The following is an 8,375-nucleotide window of genomic DNA, read 5'->3' as shown; positions in this document are numbered from 1 at the left end:
GAATTACTAAACCCAATGGCAAAAATACAAGCCTTCTTAATTATGAAACTCATTTTCCATATCCAAAATAATTATTCAGTCTCATATCAATATTCAAATTCAAATAACCTTATTACTCAAATCCAGTATTCTTTCCATTATTCCACATTCCAGATTTTCTGGGGAAAAAGGAAAAAAAATAATGTAACATGTATAGCAGTACCATCAGAAATCTCAGAAAAGAATATAATATCAATATCATTTTAAATGAATCACAACAGAAATGACTTACATTATTAAGATACATTTAAAACAGAATATAGGGAGATATTTTACACATTTTATTTGCTTAAATTGTCTTTTATGTTTTTGCTATCCTTCAAGTTTTCATGATATTTAATTCAGTAGAACTTCAGTTTATGAATTTAATTCGTTAAAATATTCTGCTCATCATTCTATTTGTTCAAAGCTAATTTCCCATAGAAGATAAGGTAGTCTGAGATCTGTAACCAGATCCCCAGAAATATTCATATAAAATAATTATTTATAATTTTAAGTTAGTTTTTGTCCCTAATGCACTTGAAATACAATAGCAATGATTAGTACACAATATAAACTGATAATTAAACAAATTGTCCTGCACCTTACCTTTGACCAGAGTCATAGCCTATGTGTGGAAGATGAGAGTGAGGAGGAGGAAAGGTTATTGCTTGGGGATTTCAATGTTGGGAGTGTTCTCTCACATGCTACTTTCAGTAAACATAACAATAACACCACTGACTTCACTTATTTTAGAATCACTTTCATATGTTGACTCACTGATTATTTTTTTTTCTTTACCTTCATTTCAGATTAAATGGGTGAGGGGTGGTACTTGAGACAGGTAGACAAATTGGGAGACTTAGCAACAGACTAAGAGGTAATGAGGGCATGAGCAAAGGGGATGATTGTGAATAGTGAAAAGTGGCCGAACATGGAGACAGTATTGTAGTAGAAATGGACATTGTGGGCTGACAGGTTCCTTTTATTGACATATGAAAATTTAAAAAAAATGCATTTCTCTAGTTGTGAGTGAACTCCAAACATGATGCTGGAACTTCGAATTTTTGTTCATCCTGCTAGACAGATTTTACAGAATATGTTTTCTTGTGCAGAGAATCATATGTAAACTAGACTACTCCTAATCTGAAATTCTACTGTACCATTTTTAATACTTTGTGTAGTATAACTTCATTCTTTATCTTTGCAAATACAATATGAAAGGAAATAACAAAGGAATGATTCACAAATAGTAAGTAGCAGTATGCCTAATGAACACTTTATGACATCCCTTGTATTAAAACTTCTTCTTTCACCTCCTCTAGGTTTAGAAAATTCAATGTAATCCCAATGAAAATAGACCTGGATATGGTATAAGGCAAAGATTAAAGGCAGTTGGCACTGTTCATAGAGTGCTAGATTTGGAGTCATGAAGAGTTGAGTTCAAATTTTCTCTCAAATACTTGTTTATCTGGACAAGTCACTTTCTTATTTCAATCTCAGCTTCTTCATCTACAAAATGGTACTAATAATTGTGCCTACATAATAAAGCTATTCTAAGTATCAAATACAATAATTTATGGAGTGTAGGGCATGTTCAAAGAGGACTAGCACCTCTGGTGTGAGGGCTGTTGAGACTTTTCAGGGTTGCTTTCCATCTTTGTTTCTCACCTGATTGATCCAATTTCATTTCTGGCTCCAAGAAACTATAGCAAGCACAATGACAACTCCATTGTTAATCTTTTTCACAGACAGACTGACCCAAGTAGAGGGTAATTCTAAGGATCTGATACCCAATCAGTGAGTTAAAGGTGGTGTCTACTCCAAGGCTATGAAGACTTCCCCCCTTGGCTGAATGAACAATTGGAAGCATTTATTCCAATGGTTTTCAAGGTGGTTGAAGCAAGTCCTTTGGAGAGCTTAAAGTTTAATTAGACATTGAAAATGCCAAGGTCATAATACACTATATCACTGATTATCATTAGTTATCTTGACCTTTGTCTTTCCCTTGGACTCCAATGATTCTGGAAGAGAGAGTGAGTTTGTCTTTGTGCATCTCTGCCTCACTTAAATCCAATTTATGCAAATCAAAAAACATCACCCATACCATTTTACCATTTTTATTTGCCTGAAAGACCTGTGATAACAGGTAAATAAAGGTGCATCAGGTAGACAAACTGGGAGTTTTAATTTCCTACATTCAGTATGTCTCAATTTGCTGTAACCAATGTTTCCACATATGAAGGATGTGTTTTTGGCTTGTGGAAAATCTGTGTTTTCTTGGTATTAATTGTTGATCAAAATTAGCACAGGGAGTAGACATACTTTGGTATATATCAACTTCAAGGCTGCATGAAGTTCATAATTACCTGTGAATGAACTAACAAACAAACAAAATAAACAATATCAACAAAAAAACACAAGCATGCATCAACTTTCTCTTTACTTTAGTCTTGATCTGTAGCCCTTTCAAGTTAAATAACTTACCCTCAGTATTATAGCTGTCCTTGATGCGTTTTTCTCCTTTTTGAAGACATCTGACAGTATCTCAAAAACATCATGATAAAAAGCATGGGAGCAAACACACAGTCCTGATACATTTCATTGGTGTCTGGAAAAGAATGAGAGCTTTATCCATTATCCAGAACCCTAGCAAGCATTTCATCATGAAGCTGATATACAATACTGATGAACTTCTCCAGGCAACTGTATTTCCCCATAATTTTCTACAGGCCCTCGTGATTGACAGCATCAAAGGCTTTGGTCAGTTCAGTGAATATTTTGTACAGATCTCTGTTCTTCTCTTGGCATTTCTCCTGGAGTTGACAGTCAGTAAACATTTTTTAAACTCCAAAAATATTTATGAAATAAATCCTTGAAAAATTTATCTTGGATTAAGGAAAGTTTCTAGAATAAGCAAAACATGGTTTCAAGTTCTGCCTCTGACACACTGACTGTGAGATCATGGGTGAGTAATTTAATCTCTCCTGTTTTAGACAACTCTATACTAGAAGCAAGTTACTATCCTGAGGTACTATGTTTTATTTGATTTATAAATATTATCTCATTTGTTCTTCACAACTTTGTGAGGTATTTGCTAATATTATTTTTCCGCTATTTAATAAAGACATTCAGCCAGAGGGTAAAGGACAGTTCTAGAGTCACACAGCTAATAAATCTCTGAGGAAGACACAGTTCTTCCTGACACTGCCTACCATATCTCAGGCTTTATTTGTTAGGTCATCTACCTACTTACTGAATAATAGGAATTTCTCTTGCTAATTAAACCACAGGTCAGGGAGCAAAATAAAAACAAAAAGACAAAGACACAGGAAAGTAGACAAAATAAAACAATAAAGAAGAATAGTTCTGATGTAGAACATTCAAGTACATACTGATGTTATCAAACCTCTAGGAATATGTGAAAATGATATTTTACATGGGTGATCATTTGTACATTTACCAAAAGTTCAGGTGCCCAGAATAAGAAAATATTTAAGACCCCAGACCTAGAAGTCAGAATGTTGATTTATCTTAGAGAACTGCAGCAGTTAGTACCCGATTCAAACCAAGAGTGGAATTTCTCCACTCTTCATAGTCAAGGAAAGATGAATGAGCTTTCATAATGGACCTTGCTGTGACAATAGGAATAAATGGCCGTGATTTCTGAACATTTTCAAGGAGACCCAGAGACTCAATATGCAAAGTCTTTCATTCTATCATTGAAAGTGCAGCCTTGGATTATTACTGACAGCCAAGATGCAGTTAAAGTAAAGGTCACACAGGCTATTGACAATAATAAATTCCAAGATCTGGTAGCTTTGGGCTGAGGCCTGCTTGAGGTCATATTTCAAAAACCTGTACAAGAAATTATTTTACCCTCATCCTATAAAAAATGAAATTGACTTTTTCAAGCTCATTTTTTGAATGAATGTACAAAGAAAACATTTCTTTTTTAAGGCATTACATTCCCCTCATTAATAAGACTGGCCTTCAACCATGGGTAATGTTATAAAATAAGGTACTATAATCACTTGCTGTTAGGTACATGCTATCAATACAATTGCATATTTGGGTAAAGATTGAATGTAAATAATAGTAAATCAATATATTTTTCATCATATAACCTTGATGTTAAAATAACATCAACTTTTAGGTTAACAAATTGCTCGTTTCTAATTGAATAATAAATATCTATGGCTTCAAAAATGATGCCAAAAATTCAGGATCCTTATATGTCATTTCATTGTGATAAAATTGCTTATATAGTAGATTTAAAATTTTTTAAATTTCTCTCCTCTCTCTCCCTTCTCTTTCCCCTCCTCTCTTCTCTTTTCTCCTCTCTTCTCCTCTCCTCTCCTCCCTTCTTTTCTCTCCTGGCCTTTCCCCTTTCCTCCCATCTCCTTTCATCTTCTTTTCTTGTCTCTCCTACCCTATCACCTTCTCTCTTCTCAATTCATAAGAATGGCTCCAGTAAGTTGGTTACATCATCTAAGAACAGGTTTGTGAAAAAGACTGACCCAGAATCATATCAACTATCCCAATGGGTTTAGGCTGAATTCACTACTTAGAAAGTGTACTGAAACCAATGAAATTAATTATCTATCAAAACATTTAATTATTCTAAATAGTGATGATTTTCATTGCTCTGTATGAAAATCTGATGAAAATCATATTTGTTGTTACTATTTTAGTGATTTATTTACTTATTTTCATGTAACTAAAATAATCTTGTTGTGACAGTAAATATATACCCCCTTACCCCGAAAAAGATAGAGAAACCTGAAGAGAAATTAGTGAGAGGAAAAAAAAGTATACTTCAGTCTGCGTTCAGATACCATTTGAAGGTATCAATAGGTACCTATTTGTTATTGTTAACTGTATTTCAATCCATTCTTTTCTTCCCCACTTCCATTAATTCTGGTCTCTCTCTCTCCCCTTTCACCCTGTCTGTCTTCAGAAGTGTGTTGTATCTGATTTTCCTCTCCTACAATCTTCGCTCTCCTATCACCTATTCCCTCCCCACCCTTGCCCTGTCACCTTTCTCCCAGAACTTTCCTCTTCTTTTTCCTCTAGGGTAAGATAGATTTCTAAACTCTATTAACTGCATATGTTATTTCTTCTCTGAGGCATTTCTGATGAGAATGAATGCTCACAAATTCCCCTTCACCTCCCCCCCCCATTTCACTCCATTGAAAAAGCTTTATCTTGACTCCTTTATGTAAAGTATCTTTGTTCCTTCTTCCTCTCTTTTCCCTTTTCCCCAGTACTTTCCTTTATCACTGATTGACTCCATCTTTATACTAAATATATACCACAGCTCCCTCCTGTATCTTGTCTATATATGCTCCTTCTAACTGCTCTTATAAATGAGAAGGTTCATATGAATTATTATTATCTTCTTCCAATGCAGGAATACACACAGTTCTACTTCAACATCATTAAATCCCTCATACTTAACCCTTCTTATCCACCCTCTCTATACATCACCTGAATCCTGTACTTGAAGATCCAACTTTCTGTTCAACTCTGATCATGTAAACTGGAAAGTTTGAAAGTCCCCTATTTAGTTAAATGTCCATCTTTTCCCTGAAAGAGGATGTTCAGTTTTGCTGGGTAATTGATCTAAGTTGTAATCCAAGTCAAAAGCTTTCCAAAATATCATATTCTAAGCCCTATGAACCCTCAATATAGAAGCTGCTTAATCTAATTTTATCCTGACTGTAGCTCAATGATAATTGAATTATTTCTTTCTGCTTGCTTGACAGTTGCTAGGGAGCTCTGGAATTTGACTACAGTGTTCCTGGGATTTTTTGGAGAGAATCTCTTTCAGGAGGTGATGAATATATTTCTGCAATTTCTATTTTACCCTCTGGTTCTAGGATCTCAGAGAAATTTTTCTGCATTATTTCTTGAAAAAAGAAATCTAGGGTCTTCTCCTGACCATAACTTTCAGGGAGCACAAAAATTTTTAAATTATCTCTCTTGGATCTTTTTTCCCGGTCCATTTTTTTTTTCCCAATGATATATTCCACATTTTCTTCTAGTTTTTCATTCTTTTGCTTTTTCTTTCATTGTTTCTTGATGTCTTGAAAAGCCATCAGCTTCCTCTCCTCCATTCTACATTTAAAGGATTTATTTTCTTCAGAGATATTTTTTTTATCTCCTTTACCAAATATCCAATTCTGCTTGTTAGTGTTTCTCCTCATTGGTCTTTTGCAATGCCTTTTAAATTTTACCTAAACTGATTTTTAACAAGTTATTTTCTTCTGTGTTTTTTTTTTATCTCCTTCACCAAGGATTTCCATGATTTTCCTGCATCACTCTCATTTCTCCTTCCAAATTTTCTTCTACCTTCAGTTCTTCATTTTTTTTTTTTTTTTGCCCTAAATGGTTTAATTGGAAGAATTGATTAGCGGACAAGGGGAGAGACACAGAGATGGGGGTGGCTAATGAAGAGTGGAAATCCAGGGTTAGGGAAGACATGGAAAGGGGGGGGAGAGGAAGACCCTAGGAGGCAGAGTCAGAGGCCTCTGAGCTATCCTTGATGTCAGTACTCTCTTTAGTCTCACTGACTTCACTAAGGTCTTTGCTGTTACCGCCGCTGCTGTCCTCAGCTGTGGGTCCTAGGCCCTTCTCCTCAAGACAGCAGTTCCCCACATGGTTGATTTTGGGGTCCATCTTGTTCTCCAGGGAGGCCAGCACCAGAAATTTACCTTTCTCCTTTACCTCCCATTGCTTCCTCACCTACCATGAAGGTGAAAGGACAAGCAAATAGATGGACAGGTGGAGGAACAGATATAAAGGGGCAGGGGGAAAGGGGGAAACAGAGAGAATCAGGAGGAAACAGAGAGACCATCCTGTGTCTCTAGGAAGAGGCAATGTGGCATAGTGGAAAGAGCACCGGACCAGGAGGGAGTGAGGAGACTTGGGTTCTAGTCCTGGCTCTGCCGCTGTGACCTTAGGCACTCCTCTCACCTCTCTGGACCTCAGTTTCCTCATCTCTTCTGCCATCTGGGTCAGATCCCACTTCATAGCATAGGCATCCTCTCTGTCGGCATAGTATTTGGGCTCTACTTCACTAAACTGAAAGTTAAGTGTGTTGGAATACAGATGCAGAGCTGCCCGGTTGCTTTTTCTGACACGCAGGGAGACATATTTTGCATTGAAGTTTTCGATCATAGCCCTTGAGGCCTGGTCCATCAGCTTCTGTGCTAGACCTAGCCGGTGGTGGGAACGCTTTAGGCCAAGGATGTGATATGTCTGTGGGGGGACATCATCTGGATCTTCCACCATATTGGCTAGGACGTAGCCCCATTCTCATCTTCAGCAATGTAAGAGAGCTGAGGCCATGATAGACCATGGCAGAAATAGTATTTCATCTGATAGTTTTCTGGAAGACACAGCAGGTTACAGTGCTGCATATTCATCAGGTCCTCTGGCCATGCATTGCGGATGTTCATGGTGCCGACACCCAAATGGACCTAGTCAGCCTCAGTACTGAGGGGAGGTGAGCACTGCCCTCCAAGCTGCCGTCGCCGCCAACGTACCCCATTTCTTCATTTTCAAAGTCTTTCTTTGAACTCTTCCATAGCCTGAGACCAGTTCCTATTTTTCTTGGAGGTTTTGAATCAAGAATCTTTAACTTTGTCATCTTCTGGGTGTATATTTTAATCTGCCCTGGAACCAAACTAATTTTTTTTAAGGTCTTTAAAAGTCAATGGGGTTAAGTGGCTTGCCCAAGGCCACACAGCTAAGTAATTATTAAGCGTCTGAGGCCAGATTTGAACAAAGATACTCCTGACTCCAGGACCGGTGCTCAATCTGTGCCACCTAGCTGCCCCTAAAACTAATTTTCTATGATATTTTTCTGTTTGCTCATTTCTTCAATCTATGACTTGATTTACTGTACTTCTAGAGGTTTTGGATTTTTTTTTTTTGTACACCCCACCAAGGAACTTAATTCTTCCATTGTCTTCTGAGAGTCTCTGACTGCTCTCCTGTTCTGTTCTCTGGTCTGTGAATGACCACAAGCACTCTACTCTGGAGTTATAAGTAGGGTCCTTGCTCCTGTATGGTAGTATGCAGACCAGACTGTGACCTAAATTTGAGTGCAGGCAAAGCAGCAGAATCCTGCCCTAGGGATGGCAGATAAATCTCTGCAGTCTCTCTCTACCCCCTTACATTCTGTGGATTGAACCTTCTTGAACTGGGTGGCTTTGTTGATTCCCAGGGCTGCCTTGAAGCCTGTGCTGACCTGGGCTCCATGATCACTCTAGTGTGGCAGAATTCTCCCATTGACCCTCCAAGCTGTTTCTGGGAATCCCTGAGGCAAGAGTTCTGGAAACCATTGCTGT

The 8,375-nt window shown here is 37.4% G+C and overlaps 1 pseudogene; it reads right to left on the bottom strand.

Annotated features, from left to right (window-relative positions):
• Nucleotides 1–6,528: 6,528 nt before the first annotated feature.
• LOC141516261 (N-alpha-acetyltransferase 10-like) lies at nucleotides 6,529–7,481 on the bottom strand (annotated as a pseudogene).
• Nucleotides 7,482–8,375: the final 894 nt, after the last annotated feature.

This window comes from Macrotis lagotis, chromosome 3 (assembly GCF_037893015.1).
Source record: "Macrotis lagotis isolate mMagLag1 chromosome 3, bilby.v1.9.chrom.fasta, whole genome shotgun sequence".
In the NCBI taxonomy this organism is placed as follows: Eukaryota; Metazoa; Chordata; class Mammalia; order Peramelemorphia; family Peramelidae; genus Macrotis; species Macrotis lagotis.
Note: the sequence above shows the minus strand (reverse complement) of the source record. Positions and strands in the feature narration are given on the sequence as shown.